Consider the following 18,287-nt stretch of genomic DNA (forward strand, 5'->3'; position numbering starts at 1 on the left):
AGCAGATGCTAAGACTACACATTCATCTTTAATGTGATTCCAACTCAGAACTCCTATTTTGCTAACTTTCTTGCATTACTGCAGTCCCTGTGATCTTTAACCCCACTGTATAATGTTATTCCTTAAATAGAACAGAATCAAAATAATTTTATAAAGAAGGAGTACCTGACACTAACATTCACGTATTTTCTTCTTCTTTTTTTCCTTCCTTTCTTCCTGCAGGGTCCTGATGGTGCAGCCAGATCCTGAGGAAAGGCACTCCCACCTCTCTCTGCTGGAATCTTGCAGTGCTGTCCTCACATTCCATCCCACAAACTGATGAAAAATTGGACCACAAACTTCTATTGATTTCTGAAGCCGCTTAAATAAAGAGAAAGAGAACATTTGCTCAGTTTTTTTGTCAGGTTCACCCAGTTCAATTCCCATTACAAATAATGTGGGGCACCTAAAGGCCATGGGCATACTTGCGTGGTGTCCATGCTCCCACAGCAAAGAAGCAGCATGCATAGATATGTAGAGCAAGGAAGTATGAGTACTAACATCAGAAAACTGAGCAGCAGCAAAGGCAACACCAACAGTCCTGACTGAATGCTGGAGCTTCTGTGTACATTTGCTTTGCAGGAAATGCTAACAAATACTGGGAAGCCACTCTGTTTATTACTTTGAGCACATTCCAGGAAAGGAAAATAAAAAATTGATCATAGTATGGCAGTACAGTACATAGATGGCAAGCACAATAATTTCTTATACTGACTTCAGTGTAGAAGCCACTGAGGAAAATTCATTCATTTATAAATACACGAGTGAACATGAGTATCACTGAATGTTTTAAGGGGTGGAGAAAGAAAGTATACTCATGCTAAGACAAACTCTGACTCAGCAAATGCTGAGCCCTTGCAATCACTTGTCTGCTGACAAAACCTTTTGTGCTCATCCTCATCCCAGTGCCCCCACCTACACAGCTGTGTATTTCAGTAAAATAAACCGCAGTTACTTTAACGTGCAGTGGTGCTGTTACCTTGACCACCAACAAAAGCACTGTTGCTCTTTCAGACACAACTTTGAAGTTGCCACCAGCCCTAATACCAAATGGACCTTTTCAAGACATTCATTCTCAGTAAGGAATGCTGAAGAACTGCTACATACAAAGGAGGATAAAGAAGACATGGAATTAAAGGAAGGGAACACTGCTCTTTGCAGCCTTAAGAGTTTAACCCAGAATTCTGCGTCACTTCAGCATTCGCATGGATGAAAACAGAGATGGGAATGTTGTGCTGCGTTCCCTTTGCACCACGGAGCGATGGGTCTGCTTCTATGGACAGTTTTGGTGGAGAAACCATTCCATGTGATCTGCTCTTCCTCAGCCACACTGCACCTGGGTAATTGGCCTCATTACAGAGGAATATTTTAGCAGTCAGACGTGGCTTCATGCTACAGTAGCTTTGTGCAGACAGATCACCTTTAGTGATTATTTATTTCAGGAGTTCAGATTCCTGCCTTCCTGTGACATGATGAATGACTTTTAAGTAACATAATATCTGGTTTCCTCTTCTTTCACACACCCATTTCATTGCCAGTTGTCTTCAGTGACCAGATCTAGGATTGTTTGCAGTCAAATCAAATGGGAAAGAGAAACTCTTTACCACGTGCCCAGCCTCCTCTTGTTCATTTTTAATTGAATTCTTGCTTGTTTTAAAATCGCTATCAATTATTCACTCCTGAACTTATTAACTCTGAACATCACAAGTAATAAACAGGACTGCTCTACTGTTCAGTCAGAAGTACCAGAGCCTCTCTCATCACTGCTGGGCTCTAAGAAACACATCCTGGCCTTTCAGACCAGCACTCAGTCCTCTCTTTCATCCCCAGCTTTAACATTTGAAAAGAGTATTTTTTTATTTTTTTTTTAATGAGCTAAATTAAATCCTCGATGTTTTGTTTATAACCCACATTGGTTCCCAAGCCAGCTGGGAGGAAACAAAGCAGTAAAGCAAAAGAAACAGCAACAAAAACCCAACAGAGGGAACGGGAGATAATTTGATACCAGTCACACAGAGCAAAACTGAAACCTGTGCTCTCTGTGTGATCTCAAAACCTCTCTGCACTGCATGCTGGCAGCATTCATACCATCACAGGAGATCAAGCATTTCAAGATGCAAGGCTCTTCAGTCAAATCAGATTCAAGTACATTATTCTGACGTTGCATCCAAGGCCCAGCAAGCAGCCTCAGCACTGCTGAGTGGGAGGTGTGCCATCTGCACACACACACAGCCATCACCAGGCTCAGGTGGGCATAAGGCTTCAACCAGTGCAGGCCCTCATGTAGGCAAAAAAAAATTACCAAAAAAGCAATGCTGTGGGTTGACTGGAGAGCTGAAAAATGCACAAGATGATTAGTTTAACAACTATGCAAGTAATTTTTTTAGCTTTATTCTGTTAGCAATGGAGGGGTGGCACGTGAAGCAGCTGGAAGGGGTCAAGGTGCTCCCTGGGATGGTGTTTCTCGTCACTAGAAGCAGACCCAGTAATAACTGGGAATGAGGAATCAATTTCTTTTGATTTAATAAATGCATTTTGTAATTTACCAACCTGTGGAGCTTATGACTGCACAGAATGAGGATTGATAGAGGAGCTCAGACCTGGACGCAACCCTGCTCAGCCACAAGCTGCTGGTGTGCATTTACCAGAAATTGCCTTCTGTGCATATGATAATGCAGTACAAAGGAAACCTGTTTTAAAGCAAACAAACACTTTAGCTAGCCTGCATTCTAAGGCCCGAGCTGCTTAGGTCTACCTCATCTCAGCCTTCCCACAGCATTACACTGTATATATCACTTAAACACACCGTGAGAGCTTCACTTTCTCATCTATAAAACACAACTAACCGGGCTTCCTTTTCCTTGCATGGCTACTGTGAATATTCAGACACCAACTGTTGTGCAGTGCTAATGTGTAAGAAAGCAATTAAAAATGCCAAAGATAGATAGAGGGCTCCTAGGAGAATGTAAAGCTGTAAAAAATCTATTTCAAACTCACTTCTCATGCAGGTCACTAAATCTGTGCCTATAATATTAGGAGTGTGCTGGCTAACTGGCCACTAACTATACAAAAGCCTTTTCTCTCCAAGTTCAATCAAAAGGACAACAGCATATGACAGACCCCTTGTATCTTTTGGTATTTTAGCCTGTCACAGCAGGGACCTCCTGCAGTGCTAGGAAAAGAAGGTTTTTTTGCTGGCCAAGCTAAAGCTAACAAAAATACCTAATGAGTAGAGGAGCTGAGAAGCTTGTGCATTTAGCTACGTCTAAAGTAGCATGTGCACACTGAATGCAGGCATAAAAAATTAATTCCAGAGATCCTATCAGATATACTTTCAAGTGACTGGAAGAAAAAAAAAATACTATTTTCTGTAACTGTTTTTACTTGAATCAAACATTTTTTTTTGGAGGGGAGGGGAATATATACAACCATCACATCCATCTACAAGAAGGGAAAAAGAACTTCCGCCCTACACCCTGAGCATTAACAATGCCTTCTGCCTTGCAGGATCCTGGTCTGACTGTTCACCTCCTCTCCCTAGCACTGGTCTCTCTCCCTGTCGATTATCTCCACCCCTCTCACCTGTACCACAGTTTCTCACCATCCCAGCCAACTTTCCCCTAATGTGGCACAAAGCCAGATGAGGCTGATGGACCTTAGGGCACACCGTGTGCTCTGGTTTGAGGATGCAGTGGAGAAGCTGCAGGTGGGAGACGTATGTGACTGTATGTCCCCCATCAGGGATACCTGAGTTTCACATCAGGCTTTCAGTGCAGAAAATATTCCCTTCTGTTGCTCTAAAATGTAATGTGCATCCTTTCACACAAAATAAGCCGGGGAAAAAAAAAAAGAAGTCAAATGGCAACTACCAGCAGAAAGGAGCTTCATTCCATAGGAGGAATTAAGGTAGAGCAGAGCTTTCATCTGTGATGGCACCTTTGTTCCAAAATGAGCTGAGCATGGAGAAAGAGCTAGAGCTTCTGTTCAGAATCAAAGACAAGAAAAAAAGTGCTCATTCAGATGTTAGCTTATGCTGCAAGTGTGATGTGCTTCAGAAGAAACTTTACAGGCAGTCAAGAGAAGGCATAATTGACATCCGGGTCCAGATGGATGCCTCTGCACAAGCCAAGGAGAGCAGTTAGAAAGGTGCAGTCAGTACATGAACATTGGGTAATCCTTCTTCTTCTTCTCCAGGACAAACTCAGCCTATGGATTTGATGACAAAACTTCCATGACTAAGTAGCTGTTAATTAAATGCGTAATATATAATTATTACATGCAACATGCCTGAGCTCTTCAGGCATTTTTACTGGTGTTCCAAACAGGACACGTGTTTGGAATCAGTTTGATTCTGTTTGTCATGTCCCTTTAGAGTGGTTGTGTAGTTTATTTATCCTTCAGGCAAACCTGAAGAGGAAGCTAAAGCAAATGCAAATACATTAAAGGAAATGTACTTTGAAAGAAGTATCCATCAACCTCTCCCTTTTAAAGGAGAATCCAATATTTAATCAAAGTCTTCTGTAATTAGGAAACTTGGTTCCACAGTCGTTAATCCAAAGAGGAACATCACTGATGGATTTGTTGCTTGAATGAAGTATTTTGGCAAAGCCAAAGACTCAATAAAAATCGACGCTGTCTTGCAGCCCAGTACTGACTCATTATTTGCTGCAAAGAAAGAGCACAGAGAAGGATTTCACGAACCCCTGTATGACTTGGGACTGCTAGAGCAGGGGTTGTCAGACTGACTCCTACAGTATGGATTGGCAAATGAATTTCCTAATGAAAATTCAGTATATGACCATTGCTAATATGTAAAGCAACGTGCATCTGTGTGACAAAATGATTAAATTCCTTCTGTATTCAGGGGTTGTCTTTACAGAAAAATGCCACTTGCTAATGACAAAAATGCTGGCTTTCTGATAGAAAGAGAAGAGATGCTCTGTTGCGATGTGGTAATAATGCCTTTGTTCAGGGTTACACAGACAACTTCATTTTCAAGTCCTAAATAAAATTTCCAGTGAGGAGTTTGGGGAAAACACTTAGGAGTTTCTTATGTTTGCACGACCAGTGACAAATGTGTTTAAAATAGGGCTGAGTTTATAGGAGAATAAGGAGTTCTTCATCAGCCCCTCATGCCTCTATTTTCAAGTTCTGCAGAGTCGTGTATGTAGCAGTAAGGTACAACAGGTGCATGATCAGGTCAGACTCTAATGTATGTATGTATCATCATGTATGTATGTATCAACAGACAAGTTCTACCTAACGCAAAGCTCAAAGCAAGAAAATTATGTAAAAGTGAAGCCTGGAATAAAAAACCCTTGTTTCATTAAACTTAAAATACAATTTGACTCTGCCATGCCAATGTATATGAGCTATCTGCATTAAATTGTGTTTAATTTAACTCTAGAACTATAGGGCCCAATTAAAAATAATGAGGCCTGTCTCCAACTGTCAGGCTCAATTAGAGATAATGGGAACTGATAGTTCCTGGAATAGATTCATTTTTGTCTGATAGACGAACTAGGGCAGGGGTCTTGGCAGGGGTCATTGGAATAGACCTGGCAACAAAACATGGGTCACTCAAGCTTAAGGAGTCTTAAGGAACCTAGTTATTAAATAAGGAAGTAGGAAGTAAATCAAATCCAAAAGCACATGAATAACCCCAATAGATTCTCTTCTTCTGTTAAACATGCATATATTGCAATTCATCTAGTCATTAAGCTGCCCGTTTTAAACCACAAAATATGTACCACAGAAAGGCTAAAATTGACGAGATGAAAGAACTGGAAAATAAGTGCCCAGCTTATTTAGGAGTGCAAGAGGATCAGCATTTTTCCAATGTGATGCTCCAAATATTTTACTAAAATGGCAAAGGATTTGTTTTACTTAAAGATTATAAAAACCAAAAGGAGGAAAGAATATTTGGATTAGGAAACCCAGCTGTATTGACAGACGTTACTTATGACGAGCAGATTACTTCCTCTTCAGCCCCAGCAACAAACATAGGAAAAACTTGTCAGCTTCTGCTAAGCACTTTCAAAGATGTAACTGACCAGTCAGGCAAATTCAGAAACGCGCCTGTGAGGAATGAAGACATGTGTCCTTGAGGAAACATGAATGGGTGATATGGCTCGTGACAACTTTTAGGCACTAGACAGTAGCTGTCATTTTAGATGAGTAATTAATCTTGAACTGAGAGGGAGATGTGGAGCACTGTTGGCTGTTTATTCGGCTAGAATGACAGCCAGTGTCTGTTAGCACCGCCTGTACCCTGCCTGGAATCCGTAACCTCTCCGAGGCAAAGCTTCCCTGTGCATCCATTGTCAACAGCAATGACTCTGAAGTTCGTGTTGGGCAATGCTGACGTGCTGTGCCTTGGCTTGCCTTTTGTTTCTGTGTGAAGACACTTTTTTAATCTAATGATATCTTTCTCAATGTCTAATGATGCTCGTGCTACGTGCTGCTGATGGCATTTTATCCTCTGTTCCCCTCCCCCTTACATGTATGGGCTGCAAAGTCATGCTTTGCATTTTAAATCTGTTCTCTGGGACTCCCAAAGAAAGAAAGAAAGAAGGGTTGAGCGTTTGAGCTTCCCCACAACACGATTTACTCTTTGTGCTGAAAGAATGTGCAAATTTATGACTGGGCATGTTATTTTTCTTCATACTTCCCTTCTTGTATGCTAAGAACCTCGATGAAGAACTCTCTGCTGCCATTACAGAGCACCATGTCACTACAAGACAGCACAGTGCTACTGGCACCACAAAGTTTTGTTCCCTTCTCCCATTGTCTTTCCTTGGTTAAAAGCACTGGCTATGGGTGACAGCCTCCTTGGCTTGGTCCGTACTGCTCAGCAGTAGGAATTAACAGCAGCAGATCCTCAGCAGATGGGAATTAACACATACAAGGAGGATCTTTGGAGCCTGCCTCATGGTTGTGTGCACTCATGTAACACCTGGAAGGAACTGGGCATAGATGTCAATTACCATCCTTATAGTGACATAGTGTTAAAAACAAAAGTACATGTTTACTAGAGTCTGAAGTATGCCCAGCTCATGTCATACAGCACATGGGAGAACAGAAGTACTGAGATTCTGGAGACTTCTGTTATCTGTATCAGTATGTGTCACCTGCACTCAGCACAAGAACCTCAGGAAGAAGACTATTTTCCACAAGCAACACTTCACATCAGTATATCTATTATACATACACATGTGTACATACAGGAATGTATGTATATGCGCAACTTTAACCCACAGAAAGCATTACTGCCCACAGTTATTGTTGTACCTCTCTGCTGGAAGAATCAAATGTTTTGTTAGCTTCATTCTCAGTTGAGCTTTATGACTTTGGTCAATGCCAGGAGGTAAATTCTGTGAAATTCTCATCTCTCTCTGTCTTGGTCTCATCTTGTAAGTCTCAGTTTTCTTAAGTGTTAACGATTAGATTTCACTTCAAGGAAATTTCATTTCTTTTTCCTTCATTGCAGCAACAAAATTTGATGATATTTTTGCATTTCTACAGCCTCTTCTATCAAAATCTCTGAAAGTCTTGTGAAAATGCTAACGGAGCCCCACCACAGTAATAGCAGACATTGTTGGTTCTACAGAAGAATTAACCAAGCCACAGCTCACCACATCATGCTGCTATTCATTTTATTTTGCAGAACTCATCCAATCAGTCGCTTCAGTGTTTAATTCCAAATAACAAATTACTGAGGAAGTGAAATTTTCATTTTCATCACCACGCAGTAAATTTGTTTCTAGTTCTGCTGTTCCTAACTTGGATGTCTAACTGAGTCCAAGACTCGGTGTGCAAAAGTTTATGACACGAGCTGAAATAATGAGTTACTGCCTTAATTAGCAAAGCCATACAGAAAATGTGGAAATCTGTGACTGTGCAAGATTACACACATGGTCAATGACAGTGGTAAGAGATTTATTGCCCAACAACTAATTTGGACCCATCTATTTTGCATATTTTCTTCAAAATTGCTTTTCCCACACAGAACACAAAACAAATGAAAAAGAATGAATCTGATCTCTCACAGTACCTGTACTCAGTATTCACAGGAAACAATGAGGAAGTGAAAACAGTGATGAGAAACAGCATTTGGATTGGATTTCTTTTTTAAAACCTTCGCTTCAAATGAAGAGAACGAAACCCAAATATTATGCACTAAAAGAAATTCTGCAAACACTGTGAAATTCCTTAGTTTTTAGAGCACACTAAAAAGTATTTTGCAATTTCAGGAAGTCCATTTTTGATCACATTTCTATATTAATGGTTGAAATCCAAAAGTGCATTCTAATCTGAGTTCTGCGTGATAAAACAAACGGCTTCACACAATGGTGCACACCAAAATGAAAAAAACCTTAATCAAAGATACAGATCTATATGCAAAACAATGCCTAAGCAAGTCCTTCTGATTATATATTCAACTTCAGGGTTTCTTAGAGTGTTTTAAAATTTACTGAGGGCATTTATAGTCATGAAGCACTGACACATGACATGAACAGTGCTAGGTGTGCCAGTGCTATGAGAGGGACAAAATGACAGAAGGTGGGAAAAGCAGATTTAATGTCAGAACTTCACACTCACGTGACTCTGAATGATTTTCACTTCACCCAGTGGCACAGTGCCACAATGGAGAGTTGCTTCTTTTTCTAAAACCACATACACAGAAGAATACATGGTTTTAAATTCATGCATAGGAAACAGCTGAAATAGTCCACAAGACTGGCAACCAGCAAAGGCAAGCATGAATACATCAACCTTCCATTTGCCAAGTTGGCCAGGAATAGCATTCTGATGCTGAGTGAGAGAAAAGGAAATCAGTTCCCCATGTGGTTACAAAACAGTGCTACACGTTTACATAGCACTGAAATCAAGCAAAGCCAAATGCCAGCTGCTAGATTTCACACATACTACATCCAACATAAAGGATAATCTTATACATGGTTAATTCTGCCTCCCTGGTGAAACCAGATTCTTTTGACTGGACTCTTGGTTTGTTTTCAGTTTCACACTAATATCAGCCCACTGTAGCTTGATGCTATAATCCTACAGAGCTCGGTGTGCCTGACTTTTCAGTGGGTGCATCTTCAGAATCGATTTCTATTGCTCCACAGAACTGCCCTTAATTTGGTATAAAAAGTGAGACGCTGTCATCACTTAAAGCTGAAGACTGTCACCACTAGAAAAACCAAACGTTTATCTTTCAATGGCATTTGAAGAGGTTCTGAAATACAAAGAGACTCAGCAGGCAGTCGATGAATTCCCCCTGGCCCCACAAAAACATGACAGAGGAAAGAGAAGGAGACACATAATTCATCTTGAAGATACCGGAGGTTTTCTTTTTTTTCCTGCTGAGTTGGTCTAGTTTGGAACAAGCTACACCGGAGCGCATCGCAGCGCTGGGGCAATTCCCCATCACCCATTTGGTCAGCTAGGTACTGTAGCAGAAGCTGCCAAACAATTGGTTTATTCTCTTGTGATAGTAACCCAGGAAACAAATCTATGATGACACTGTTACATGCATTCGTGAACTTCGTGGCCTTGTAGGTCACTGGACAAATCTCTCTAAACTGAACTGTTGACAGTTCTTTGCAGGGTTCCCCACAGGAAACTGAAGGTTAATTGACCATTCTTTCAAACCATGAAATGCTTTTGAAAATGTTAGTTTTAAGTCCCGTAGCCTAAAATCTGATGAAACAGCGTAACTGTGCTGTAGTGTCTTGTAATTACTGGAAATTTAAAAGTATGGTCAAGGAAGGTGCAGAAATGGCTTAATTAGATTCCTGTGTCACATAAACATGAAACAATGCTCATCTGAATTGTGATTTTGTTTAGAACAGAGATGTTGAGGTAGCAGGACACCTGCCAGAGAAGCTGTTATAATAGAAGTGACTTCTTCTTGATTATGTTAATTTGGTGATGGCCTTATTAAGAGGAGGACTCTTACATCTTTAGTCTTAGATCCTTAGAAAAATAGGCACATGTTTACCTCACATGGATAACCTCACTGACCTCGTGGGAACTGTCACGTTTTGCATCTGCAGGACTCTTCCACCTGGAAAGTCACACTGCTGTAAACATCCGCCGAAATCCCAGCAATCCCCCGAAGTTCATGAATAACTGAAATAAAAGCAGATTTGATGTTATGAGGTACAATACAAGTGACAAATCAGTTACATAACCCTTATGATTTGCAGAAGCTACAAAGAAATCTGTGACTTTGTCTTGCCGAGGCTGAAGATTGAGCTGTGCCTCCAGCTGAGGCAGCAAACAGCCACTGAGAGACACAAGTTCCCAAAGGAGCTGCGTACACAACCTCACGTTCATTGCTTCTGTGACAAAACGCTGTGTGCTTACGGCAGAAAAGCAAAGCTTTCCATTCTTCTTCTTTCCCATCTTTCCACATACAAAGAGGAAAATCCTAACGTGAGAATAGGTATAGATAAAAGCATTGTGATTATTTGTGCAGTGCAATCCATGGAGATTTGATGAAAACTATCAGGAATATTGTTTATAGAAAAGCTCGCGACTATGGGGAGGAAACAGACTAGATCTACTTGTAATTCTCTCCACTGCTCTCTGGCTGTAAAAAGAGCAATAAAGAGATCAAAATGGACTATTTTGTCTGCAGCCTCTTTCCATAGCTAACTGCAGTTACACATGACATACGTCAGCCAGCAGCATATTGAATAAACAGTGGGTGTTAAAAATATGCACTTTCTACCCCAAAGTGCAAAATAAAAGCATGAACAGGTAAGCTTACATAATGCAAGGATTTGGCTTAGCTTCACAAATGCAGGCATTCAAAACTCAGAGTACAACAGGTTTTTTGTCCCAGCCTTTCGCACTGATGTATTTCCATCAACTATCAAAGTTCTGGCAATATGACCTTCCACACACACTGGCACTGACTGTCACACACCGCAGTATCTACAGATGATAGAACGGCACATGGAAGCAGTTTTAGCCTCAGTCCTGATTTTGATAATTTCTACAGTCTCATATTAGATCCTACATCACTGAAAGTAACTATTTTGCTGGAAGCTAAGTAGATATGTATGAAAGCTACATTTCTCAGGGATCGCTCTCTTGTTAATGAGATTTGGAGGGTTAAAATTCGCTAACAAGCTGTGATAAAGGCCATTACAATGGACATCAGAAGTGCTGGAAAACACATCAGCCAATCAGAATTCTCTCGTCACATCACTTGCTCCATAACATTGTGTGTAATTGCACAATTACACTATCTATAGACAATGTTTGCCCCCAAATAGATACGTATCAAGGCAAAATACTGCTGTATTCACTCACAAAGGTAAAACTGTGCTGTGTTTTGGTTTAAGTGGATAAATTATGAGCAGACCGTCAGTTTGTGTTTCCTAGTGGACTCCCTTTGTGACTTTGCCAGCTCTTAAAATGCAGATAATAATGGCTCTGTATTCTGTGTTATAGTGGCATGTAGAAGCCCCAGGCCCATCCTCTCAGCTGTCATTAGAAATACAGCAGGGAGATCATCTCAGCCTCAAAAAATATTACTTTCAAATGCATAGCTTCATTTAGCACCTAAACCTAAGACTCATCGAAGTACAAGAAGGATGCTGGCAAGCTGAGCAGCTATATCTCCAATTTTTTCCTAACCTCCAGAATTACTCAGTAATATGCCATCCTAAAAACTACATCTGAATGCGTCAACAAAAAATATAATTGAAATAATAGCAATGAAAATAATGCTCAATAAAATAAAGTCGGGCTACCAGCAAAGCTTCTCTTTCTGATGACACACTTTACCCTCACTAACCTGGACACAGAATTTCTAGCAGCAAAGGCATCTTGAAATGAGCAAGTCAGGCACTAGGACCTCCAGAATGTTTCCCTTACCTTAGCCATGAGGAAGGGCCTTTTTGTCCGTTACATCCATGCATGTAATCAGTGATTGTGCCTATTGTAGAACTCAGATTCACCATCTGTACGCTCCCAAGTGGCCAGGCGAGTGCTAAAACCCCATCCCTATGGGATTAATCTGCAATTTCACACTAAATGATTTTTAAGTGTAATTTGTTACAATACAGTATTCTAAAAGAAATTTTAAAAAAAGCCAAAAAAGGCAAACGACAACAAACGGTCAGTTTTGCACTGCAATGAGAGGAGGAAGCTTGTCAAGTGCCTGCGTTAAAATGGGTCTTACAGAATCCACTTTCACATTGGTTTCATGTAGACATGAAAAGATCTTGGTAACTGCAATAGCTGCTTTTTATTTCTGAGGGAAAGAATACAAAACCAAACCCAGAGTCTGTGCACTGAGCAGGGGATGAAGGATAAAGAACTCGCAATCTTGTCTGGGGACTGAGAATTTGCACAGTGAAGTTGCAGTTTGTGTTATAAATAGAATATTTCAGTTTTATATGAGGAGGGATGTAAAAGCACCAAGTAGACAAAGGAGGGCAAAAGGATCCACTCTTCCACACGAAACAAAGCTGGCTTTAAGCGTGCAAGGAAATGTCTTCTTTTTAAGAAGCACCGACTGCTTTGAGAAGCACCTCTTTTCACCAAGCAGAGGGCACTGATCTTCACTCACACAATTATTTTCTCAAAACATTTCAGATGCTTGGCCAAGATGGAAGAAAACTGTAATCAGAAAACGTGCCATGTGAGCAGTAAGACTGGGGGTCAGGACAAGCCAACATCCTCGTACCAAAATGATGATGTATTAACATCATGCAGTTTTCCAACCCTGCTAATGTGGCACCTAATGTGCACCCTAATGTGGCAACTGTGGCTCCCAGTCTAAGCAGGTCTGAGGTAGGGGAAACACTTTGATTTTAAAGCCTGACCACGTGGAATGCAGAAGTGATTGAAGTCTTTGCAGAGTTATCCTAAATCTTGGCTTTTGAGGGTTCCACAACTCTCTCTTGTTAGTTTTGACTGAATCATCTGAAGTACACTTGAGAGTGGGGAAAATAAAACAAAACCGTTTTATGGTGACCTCACTTCATAGCAAAACAGATTCAGTTCAATGTCCAAAGCAAGCTACTACAGTTCAGATGATAATTCACAGAAATTAAAGCTAATTTTAGGATAAATTCACAGACAAGGAAGTCAATGCCTTTACAAAGTGCATTCCTTGCTTTTCTTTGTAGTTTTCTTCCGCTATCTGTTACTCCAGAGAAGGAAAGAATTTAACTGCTGAAGATCGTGTTATTTTAGAGATCACGTGTGAAAACTTTCTTCGTAACATTCAACCAGAACCTTTCTTGCTGCAACTTGCTAAGCACTCCGTGTTTGCAGAACTAAGCCCTTCATCCCTTCACATTTCAGTTTAAGCTCCCCTAGCGAGTAAGATGGGTTATCAACCACCTTCCTGCTCCATACCTGTGGTAATCCGGCCCTTGGAAGCAGGAGGGGCGCAAATCACCTGCACGAGGGAAACGAATCAGGTGTATTGCCGATATTTGGACAACATTTCCCGCGATTGCCCCTCTGATGGTCTGCCGTGACAGGACGAGGGGAAACGGCTTCAAACTAAAAGAGAGGGGAGATGCCGATCGGATAAAGGCGGGCACCGAGGGCGGTGAGGCGGCGGCCCAGGGCGCGCGCAGCGGCGGCCTCACGGCGCCTCCCCGCGTCCGCCGCTCCGCGCGGGGCTCCGCGCGCCTCCTCGGCCGCTCCCGGGCAGCTTCCCGGGCTCCGATGGGGGGTGGCGGAGGCGGCGGGCCGAGCGGCGGGGAAAGCAGGACGGCATCGGGCGGGGCGAGCCCGGCTCGGGCGGTTCTCCCCTCAGAGATTTCATTTTCCCCTCCTGACACTCAAACCGCCGCCGCACGTTTGAATGCCGCCCCCCTCCTCCTCTTTTCCCCCGCTCTTCTCTCCCTCCTCCTTTTTCTTTTTTTTTTTTTTTTTTTTAACCCTCTGGAAAGTTGCGAGAAGTTCGTCTTGCGCTTCTTTTTTTTTTTTTTTTCCTCTCTCTCTCGTCACGACCCGCTCCCGCCGTGCGGAGGGGGATCAAGGGGAGGCGTAGGGAAAGGGGCTGGGGGGGGGGGGCTGAAGGGGGCTCTGAGGAAACGCGCTTCCCCAGCCCTGCCCCGGCCCTGACCCCCGGCCGCGCATGCTCCAGGCTGGACAGCTCCTGAGAGGGAAATTTAAAATCGGGGCAGGAGGGCGGCTGTGCCGCGGCGCCCACGGGGAGCTCCGGCCCCGCACGGCTCCCTCCGAACCGCCCGAGGAGGACCGAACCGCCCCCCCCCCCCGAGGGCGCGCAGCGCCGCGTTCTGACGGCCGCCAGGTTGGTGGGATCCGGGGGTCGCGGGTTCGGGGCCGCCCTGGGGCACGGCGGGGCTGCGCTCACCTGAGGGAGGCCCGCAGCGCCGGGCGGTGCTCGGGGCAGAGCTCGCGGTGAATGGCCGAGCGCGTTGGCTTGGCCCTTATGACAGCGTTTTTTAGCTGGTTGTGTGGCCTAAGAGCGGGCAGCGCGCTCGGAGGTGGCGCCTTTGGTTCCGCTTTCCCATCGCTTGGGGTTTTCGGTTGGAATTTTGTCGGTCCCTTCCCCGTGCTGAAGTGCTGGATAGCTACTGCGTGTGTGCCCATAAATGTTTTCTTCGGTTTTATTTCTTCCTCTCCCACCCCTCTCCCCCCTCTTTTTTTTTTTTTTAATTTCCTAAGGAGATGATAGAAAGCGACCTCCCGTCCACGATGTCAGGACTCATCCGGAGCTCAGGGCACAGCCAGCACGCTGCCCAGGAGTACAGGTGAGGGCTTTATTGATGGAGAACCACACAGCACCACCAAAACCTGCCAACTGATGGCACACAAATGATTCTCACCGTTTCCTTATGCGACCCTGTTCTAAAAAGCCAGCTGTGTCATTTCTCTTGCTCCTCTTGCTCTTCTCGAGCTGAACGAAGTGGAGAGCAGCTATAACTCATTGCTTACTTAGAGTGATTCCTATTTAAAGCAATTTGATGCTAAGCCATATTAAATGCACCTTCCAAGCCACGGGCTGACCTTCCACTCTCTGTCTCCTGTATGAGTGTTACCAGACAACATGTAGATCAATTATTGTTAATTTAGAATTATCTAAGAGTTTCCTTTCAGGTTGCATTTTGCATTATTGTGCAAAGACTGAATCACATGCAATAAGCACCAGATAAATTTTTCATTAAGACAAGCAAAGTACATACCTAATACTCCAAAGCACTAGTTTATATATATATTAGTTCTAACAATATTGGTGAGAGCAAATCTGGTTTTGCCAACAGCCTCTGATAATTTTTCTATACCAATACACATCTTTCATCATGCAAAGGCATTGTTAGAAGTCATGGGATAGTTCTGCATGAATTACAGTGCGCTGGGTTAAGTTAGGTTACATCTTGTCACATGATGCCAAGTTCCAAGAAACACATAATAACACGATCTGGCTCTTACAATAAAGAAAAGGATCTCTTTTTTTTTCCTTTTTTTTCTTTTGTTGTTGTTGTTTTAAAATGAGGAGTGAGAGGTTCTCTCCTCCCTCCCAGCCTGAGGGTGTTTTCATGCATTTCTGTGGGTACCAGTGCTCAGCCGCAGGTATTCTTCTATCAGCCTCTCTCTATTCAAAATGCAAACACTGCACTGCAGCCCGTTGCAGCTCAACAAGTGATTTGTTATACCCTCCTCAGCCACTGTGGAAGAAGGGTTGTGGAACTCTGTTTTGCTGTTTATTAAAGCATTCTTTGCTCCGGACGTTTTGTTGGCTGTGTAAATATTTGTAAAGAAATATTCAGTATTTAATGAGGGGTGTGTATGAGAGAGGTTTCTGGGTGCTTACATTTAAGTCTGTATCAGTGCTTTGAAGAGCACACCACCCTAACAAAGACCCTTATTATGGGGAGAATTATTCTTTAACTCATTTTTAAAAGCCCCCTTTTTTTTTTCCTTTGAGAAAGATTGGATTTATCTTAGTGCCAATAAAGGAATTGTAAGAGTTTCTCCTTTATTGGGAAGTCAGCTCCTTTTAAAAACTACTTTTAATCTCTGTTAAACATTCTGAACTCGAAGATCAGAGTTCTCTGAAGTTTTTAACCTGTTTGTGATTTCTTTACTGCAGCTTTAAAGTGAATTATTTGACCTCATTTAATAGTGGCGAATTCTGATAAAAATGCATAAAATCTGAACTGCACCATAAATGCAGAGCAGTATTTGTCCTACTTCATGAGAAAACACTTTGGATTATGTAAAAGAAAATCTTTTAGACTGAATGATTTTAAGAAAAGAATAGACCTGTCAAATTCTATCAGCTCTGTTTACTCTCCTGCTGTCACCACAGTCCAGCACTGGAACCCACAGTCCCGAGTGCTCCATGGGGGAGCATCAAGGCTCTGCAAAATGGGGAATGGCCTCCAATTAGTGAGTGGGAGGCTGGGTCTGGGCTGAGAATGCTCTTCTGTCTCACTTGGAATCTTTCAATTGGGCAATTGGACTTAGAGGAGAGCAGGCTTTCCTGTGAGGCTGCAGCAGAAAATGCTGAAAAGGGGGAGAGCGTGTGTGCATGTGAGCTGGGGATCAAAGCAGTGAATACCTATATGTTTTCATGCACGTATGCATAGATCTCAAAATGACTGATTTTTTTAATGGAGAAAAAAAAGAAAGAAGAGGAAAAAAATCACTGATTTTAGCAGACATTAGAATTCTCTGGTTCTAAAGCATCTGTAGCATATTTGACGCAGCACATGGCAGCCTAATCCTCCTAACTACTCTATGCAAAGACCTGGGCTGTTTGCACCTTGATAAAGTTATTTTGGGCAAACATCTCTTCTGTGAGATGTAAAACATCATGCTGTCTGGGAATGATTAGGGCTATGGTAGCTTCCCCAGCTCCTACATTTCTCTGGGACTGTCACTGCCAGGCTGTCAATGCAAAGTGAAGCTGCCTATTAGCCAAAAAGTGCCTCTATCAACTTTCCCAGAGAAAATACTCCTACCTTCAGTATTTTCATAACTGTAGCAGTGACAAGAATTGCTGATGATTTCATTTCACATTTTGGGGAATAAAGGCAGAGAATCCTAACACTGGGATTTTTAAACTTTCAAGACTTCAACACTTGGCTAATTCTAATGAATAACTGAATATTGTGCTGCAGTGTAAGTATTTTGATGTGGGATCAGAGTACATGCTTACCTTGTAGTGGTGCTCCTGTATCAGCACAAAGCTATGTGAGTTATAGGAGCCCACTCAAAGACTCTAAACCAATGGAGAACTCTCATAATCTTCAGTGGGCTTGGAGCTGGTCTTTGAGTTATTTGTTTGCCTTGTGAGTGCTTCAAGAAAAATTGAATATAAGTAATATAAGCAGTATTGAAATCTGCAATTCATTTTCTTGCAGTTTAGTTTTGCTGAGCATTAATAACTGGTGCGAGAGAAGTAGAAGATCTATTGCAATGTATTCGAGTGCAGAATTGGATTTAACATGAAAACCTTTAGGATTTGGAGCCCCACTGAGGCAGAAGAAGGGAAAATAACAGATTTACAGTAGTTTACTTTTGGCTTGGCTAAAGTAGGCTTTTACGTGACTATGAAGTATTCAATATATCAGAAGACTGTCCTTCCTCTTCTTCCCATTTCAACTGTCCCTTTGATTCTTAAATACAGTATTTATACGATATTTAACTGATCAGATAATCTAATTCAGTTCTTTTTCTGTAACCTTGAATTTCTACACACACTGTTTGGCATCAAACTGTGCTTTAAAAGTTGTTTGGGTTAAGCTGACCTTTAGTTCATGTCCTGAGCAGTTCTGGTTTTACTTTCTCTAACCACTGATTCAGCGACTGCTTAATCCTGGCAGCAAATCCCATAAGCCTTGGATTGCCATGTCTACAGTCTTCACAGACAACCAACACGTAACCACTACGTTCCCTATGTTCTAGACATGACTAGAGATGACATGGCGTTACAGAGGTGAAAATGGTGGACAGTCTTTATCTTTTATGGCACTCGGGACATTTTGGCTCTCCTAAGTGGTAATCTCATAGCTGGTTTTGGAGCGAGCTACAGTTGGGTGTTTTCCACCATCAATCCTGTGGATAGATGGAGGCTGGGGTTTGCACGAAGTAAATTTCTACAGACAAAAGGTTACAGATGCATAACTAACAACACCGTAATTGTTCCTGAAGAAAATGTCAGTGTCCATTCCCTTGACACCATGTGTGTCTGACAGGGAGTGAGATAATGACTCGATGTGTCGGAGGAATTTCAT

General features: G+C 42.3%; 1 long non-coding RNA gene across 1 annotated transcript; it reads right to left on the reverse strand.

Moving 5' to 3' along the window:
• Positions 1-171: 171 nt before the first annotated feature.
• LOC128084773 (uncharacterized) lies at positions 172-12,782 on the reverse strand. The gene is made up of 3 exons (XR_008208675.1): positions 11,935-12,782; positions 10,069-10,176; positions 172-360 (listed from the first exon to the last, which is right to left on the reverse strand). It is a non-coding gene; the product is annotated as an uncharacterized LOC128084773 (long non-coding RNA).
• Positions 12,783-18,287: the final 5,505 nt, after the last annotated feature.

The sequence above is a fragment of the Tympanuchus pallidicinctus genome, unplaced genomic scaffold (genome assembly GCF_026119805.1).
Source record: "Tympanuchus pallidicinctus isolate F22 unplaced genomic scaffold, pur_lepc_1.0 scaffold28, whole genome shotgun sequence".
Lineage (NCBI taxonomy): Eukaryota > Metazoa > Chordata > Aves > Galliformes > Phasianidae > Tympanuchus > Tympanuchus pallidicinctus.